The sequence below is a fragment of the Triticum dicoccoides genome, chromosome 1B (genome assembly GCF_002162155.2).
Source record: "Triticum dicoccoides isolate Atlit2015 ecotype Zavitan chromosome 1B, WEW_v2.0, whole genome shotgun sequence".
NCBI lineage: Eukaryota > Viridiplantae > Streptophyta > Magnoliopsida > Poales > Poaceae > Triticum > Triticum dicoccoides.
The window spans coordinates 84,098,598-84,104,947 of NC_041381.1; positions in this window are offsets into that span (position 1 = coordinate 84,098,598).

Genomic DNA, 6,350 nt, shown 5'->3' on the forward strand with positions numbered 1-6,350 from the left:
GAGACAGTTATTTTGGGACGGGGGTAGTATATAAAAGAAAAGTACAAAAATATGGAATTGAGGGTGCCTCATATGCTTAATCTTTTTAATCTCTTTCATGGAAATGAAGGAAAGGAAAATTGTGCCCAAGTACTAGAAGAAGAATGCATTAAATGTTTGGCACTAGATCTTTGAATGATGAGCATGATTGCAATGTTGTTAGTATGAACTCTTTGAATATCCATAGTACTAATGATGATTGCACTAGTCATGGTGAAAATGTTTCTTATAAGCATGTCAATGTTTGTGGAGTGCATAGAGTTTGCAAGTACACACCAAATAGGGAAGATAGATTTTGCAAGAGGCATAAGTACTTAGAAACTAAATGGTCGCAAGAGAGGTTAGATGTTTGTTCTGAAAATTCAAATTTTCTTAGCCATACTTGTGAACTTTGCAATGAACATGGTCATTTAAATCTCGAATGCAAATTGTTTCCTGATCGAATCGTGTCCAAAAATTGTGATGACTAGATTTCCCTTACACATCATAATGAACTTAGTTTGCTTCTCGTTATGAAGAAATGAAACATATAACTAAGGATATTCCAGAATTTGCCCTTGAGAAAGTTCTTGATTTTGATCTAGAGGACATTTCTATATATTGTGTGGTGAATTGCATTGAAAATCCGTATATTGCCAATTACATAAAGACAAGAAAACAAATAGAAGATGAAGAGAATACTAATGAAATGGAAGAGGTTTCCCAATATCCTCCTATTCTTTCTTATGATGAATCTGGTAACGAGGAGGAGCTTTCTATTCAACCAATCTCATTAATAAGGAGCTCCAAAAATAGGATTAATCCCACACATAATGTGAAGAAGAAAAAGGAAATACGGAGAAACAAAGGTGAAAAGGTATCCCTCCCAAATGATGTTGCTCCTATTACTCATTGTGATGATGATAATTGCTATACTATTGGTGCTATCCATACTATTAATGATGAGAGCAATTATGCTTATGATATGCATAGGCCTAGGCTTGGGGATGCTATGTTTGATGAGAATGACATGTTTGAGAATTTATTTTCTGGAATTAATGTTTGTCCCAAGCTTGGGGATGCTATTCTTAATGAAGATGATATTTTTAGTCTCCCAAGTTTTGATATGAAAATTTATTATGATGATAGCATGCCTCCTATTTATGATGATTATATTGATGAAAGTGGGTTTGGAAAAGTGTCAACTTTAGGAAGTAATGATCCCACTATTTTGGAGGGTGTTGAATCTTATTGTGATAATTATGAAAGTGGATTTGGCGAGGTCATGACTTTATTTAGTAATGATTCCACTATCTTGGAAGAGGTTTCAATTGATTATGATGAGAACAAAGTTGATACTTATGATGATTATATGTGATGATACTTATGTTATAAAAAGTTGTGTTGATTATATTTATAAAACTTGTCATGATTATGATTACTCTTTTTCTGAACATTACACTTTTAATGTGGAAACAATTTATAGTATTCGAGTTTCTTATGATACTCCCACTATTCCGAATGAGAAGAATTTTGCTTATGTGGAGAGTAGTAAATTTTCCATGCTTGTAGATCTTGAAAAGAGTGCTTTATATGATAGTTATTTTGTTTAATTACTTCATGACGCTACTGAAAATTATTATGAGGGAGGAATATATGCTTGTAGGAATTGCAATAATATCAAGTTTCCTCTCTATGTGTTGAAAGTTTTTAAGTTATGCTTGTTTTGCCTTCCTATGCTAGTTGATTCTTGTTCCCATAAGTTGTTTGCTCCAAAAATACCTAGGCATAAGAAGTGGGTGAGACTTCAATGTGTTAGTCATATGCTTCATGATGCTCTCTTTGTAGTTCAATTCTTATCTTTTATACGAGCATCATTCAAATCATCATGCCTAGCTAAAAAGGCATTAAGGAAAAACTCCTGTTGGGAGACAACCCAATATTTACCCCTACTGTTTTTGTGTGTCCAGATGATTAATATACTGTAGTAATCATGTTTTACAGCTTTTGTTTCAATAAAGTGCCAAGTAAAGCCTTTAGGATAGCTTGTGGTGATAGTTGTGTTGATCCTGCTGAAAATCAGAAATTTTTGCGCTCAGTAAATAATTTCCAGAATCTTATTGAAAAGTGCTCTTGACCTGATTCTTTTTCATATGTATTGGTGCACAAATTTCTCAGGTGGAACTTATTTGTTGGGAATTTTTGGAGTTACAGAAGTATTCGAGAGTTACAGATTACTACAGACTATTCTGTTTTTGACAGATTCTATTTTCTATGTGTTGTTTGCTTATTTTGATGAATCTATGAGTACTATCGGAGGGTATGAACCATAGAGAAGTTGGAATACAGTAGATATAACACCAATATGAATAAATAATGAGTTCACAACATTACCAGAAGTGGTGATTTATTTTCTTATACTAACAGAGCTTATGAGATTTTCTGTTGAGTTTTGTGTTGTGAAGTTTTCATGTTTTGGGTGAAGTTTCGATGGATTACGGAATAAGGAGTGGCAAGAGCCTAATATTGGGGATGCCCAAGGCACACCAAGGTAATATTCAAGGACAACCAAGAGCCTAAGCTTGGGGATTCCCCGGATGGCATCCCCTCTTTCGTCTTCTTTCATCGGTAACTTTACTTGGATCTATATTTTTATTCACCGCATGATATGTGTTTTCTTGGAGCGTCATTTTATTTAATTTTGTTTTGATTGCTGTTTGAATAATATCCCATGTTATGAAATTCTTAAATGTTAGAGAGTCTTCACATAGTTGCACAATTATTCGACTACTCATTGATCTTCTCTTATATCTTTCGGAGTAGTTTGTCGTTTGCTCTAGTGCTTCACTTATATCTTTTTAGAACACGGCGGTAGTTTTATTTTGAACAAATAGATGAACTCTAATGCTTCACTTATATTATTTTGAGAGTCTTGAACAGTACGGTAATTTGCTTTGGTTATAAATTTAGTCCTAATATGATAGGCATCCAAGAGGGATATAATAAAAACATTCATATAAAGTGCATTGAATACTATGAGAAGCTTGATTCCTTATGATTGTTTTGAAATATGAAGATGATGATATTAGAATCATGCTAGTGTAGTAGTTGTGAATTTGAGAAATATTTGTTTTGAGGTTTGTGAGTCCCGTAGCATGCACGTATGGTGAACCATTATGTGATGAAGTTGGAGCATGATTTATGTTTGATTGTCTTCCTTTGTATGGAGGTCGGGATCGCGCGATGGTTAACTCCTACCAACCCTTCCCCTGGGAGCATGTGCATAGTGCTTGAATTAGATGACTAATAGATTTTGCAATAAGTATGTGACTTCTTTATGACTAATGTTGAGTCCATGGATTATACACACTCTCAACCTTCCACCATTGCTAACCTCTCTTGTGTCGCGCAACTTTCGCCTGTACTGTACACCCACCATTACCTTCCTCAAAATCGCCACCATACCTACCTATTATGGCATTTCCATAGCCATTCTGAGATATATTGCCATGCAACTTTCCACCCTTCCGTTTATTATGACTCGCTTTATCATTGTCATATTGCTTTGCATGATCATATAGTTGACATCGTATTTGTGGCAAAGCCACCGTTCATAATTCTTTCATACATGTCACTCTTGAATCATTGCACATCCCGGTACACCACCGGAGCATTCATATAGAGTCATATTTTGTTCTAAGTATTGAGTTGTAATTCTTGAGTTGTAAGTAAATAAAAGTGTGATGATCATCATTATTAGAGCATTGTCCCAGTGAGGAAAGGATGATGGAGAATATGATTCCCCCACAAGTCGGGATGAGACTCCGGACAAAAATAAAAAAATAAAAAAAAGAGGCCAAAAAAAGAGAGGCCCAAAAAAACAAAAAAAAAACAAAAAATGAGAGAAAAAGAGAGAAGGGTCAATGCTACTATTCTTTTATCACACTTGTGCTTCAAAGTAGCACCATGATCTTCATGATAGAGAGTCTCCTATGTTTTCACTTCCATATACTAGTGGGAATTTTTCATTATAGAACTTGGCTTGTGATGAGGATACAGACCTGGGGTAGGGTCATAGGCCTAACCTATACGTCCTACCCAAGGTCACTGCCCAAGAAGGCAAGAAGGTTAAGAGACTCCGTGAGACCCCCGGTCAAAGGTGTCGAGTGCAATCCACTCGACATCATGTCACTCAGGAGTCTCCCTACCTACTGTCACTCGACTAACAAGAGAATCACTCGACCTCCCGAAGACCAGGAGTCACTCAGCGTACAACGGACACGCATTTACTCCATAGTCTTTAAGGCCATTAATAGCACTTAAGGCTGGCATTACCAGTAACGCCAGCACTTTATGTACATTTACTCCCTTGTAATGGAGGGCGGGAGAGGTCCTGGCGAGCTCTATATAAGCCACCCACCTCCTCTGGCACAAGGGTTCGCACCCCCTCTAATATCACACGCATAATCCAATCGACCGCCTCCGGGCACCGAGACGTAGAGCTGTTACATCCTCCGGGAAGGGCCTGAACTCGTAAACCTCGCGTGTACACCTTCGCCATAGCTGAGATCTTGCCTCTCCATACCTACCCCCCTTTCTACTGTCAGACTTAGAACCACCACAGTTAGCGCCCACCTTGGGGCAGGTGTCTTAGCGACTTATTGGTGAAGTTGCAAGTTTTTCCGATCATCATCATGGTTTCCAGTGGCGAGTTGGTTGAGGGCCGCGAGATCCGTCTCGGCGCGCATGTTTTCATCGCCGACGACTCGGCGTGGCTTTAGGAAGCTCCGCTCGATGTCGAGGCACTCCCCGTTCGAGGGGCGACGCACTTTCGTGTGTGCGTTCATGGCGTCGTTCTTCGGCAGCCATCGACCCAGTATCAGTCGGCTCCGATGACATCTTCCCTCCCCGCTGTTTGCCGTCGCAAGTGATTCGGCCAGTCACGGCTTCAGTGGTGGGTGAAGCATGTGGTGGCTCGGCGTTCGGCCACTCATCAAGTCGCGGCAATCGAGCCTGTCGAAACTCTCCACGGCCTGTTCGATCTGTCGACTGGCTCCTCGGAGACGGCATCCGAATGCGATAGCAGCAATCCTGCGGCTGATGTCCTGATGGTCGATGGTCCGCATGGCCCACCTGGCTTTCGCCGTGAGGACGGCGAAGATGCTGGCGGCGATCCGTCATGGGTCCACGAGGAGTATCATCCCGAACCTCTCTCTTCGCAGTAGAGGGAGGATCTCCGTTGTCGCAACGTGGACGCACTTCACACACCCATCGTTGGAGAAACTCCCGAGGCTCGGGCCTTGGAGGAGGCGCGCTTGGCTAATTTGGTTGAGCACACTCGACTGGAGAACTTGCAGCACGCTCTCGATGAGCGAGCTCGGGAGCGAGTCCCTGAGTCCAGTCGATGGCAGCTTTTCCCGCCTCCACCTAAGGTATACCGTACTCCAATTCAGAACCTCACAGCTACAGCCCAAATTGCAGAGTCGATTCAACCTTCCCAGTCAGAGACCGGCCGAGGGTTGGAGTAGATCCGGGCCTTGCTCCGAGCAGCAGGAGAGCAGCATTCTACAGTGTCTCAGTCTTGGAATATGATACACAGCAGATCCGTGGTAGCGGATACAGTTCAGTCGGCCCATAGCCCAAGATCGCCCCTGCGGCGAGAAGGCCGTGGGCAGTATGATCGTCAGTTCGACCATGACAATCGTCGTTGAGTGCCAACGCCTCCTCCGAGGAGTGCCGTGCCTCGGCAGAACGATGACAGACGCCATCACAAGGATGAGCGCAGAGCTCCCGTCGACCCAAGAGAGCCGGGCTTCGATGCGAGATCCATTCTTGTCCAAGGCATGGTCGACCAGAATAGAGCACATAGAGAAGACCTTGGCAGAGATCGTCTGAGTGGCAGCAGGTTACATGTTTCGGGCACAGAGTGTTTTAGCAGAGCCATCAGGGAAGCAGTGGTTCCTCCAAACTTCAAATTGGCACAGGAGTCAGTAAGTTCACCGGAGAATCCAAGCCTGAAGCCTGGCTTGAGGATTACCGAGTGGCTGTGCAGATTGGAGGCGGAAACAATGAGATAGCAATGAAACATCTCCCCCTTATGTTGGAGGGGTCGGCCCGAGCATGGTTGACTCAGTTGGCTCCAGGCAGTATACATAGTTGGGAAGAGCTATCTCGGGTGTTCGTAAGAACCTTTGAGGGCACATGCAAGTAGCCAGCGGGGCTGCCCGAGTTGTAGCATTGTGTGCAAAAGCCGAATGAGACTTTGAGGGAATTCATTCAGAGGTGGACCACTTTGCATCACACCGTTGAGAATGTATCAGAGCATCAAGCAG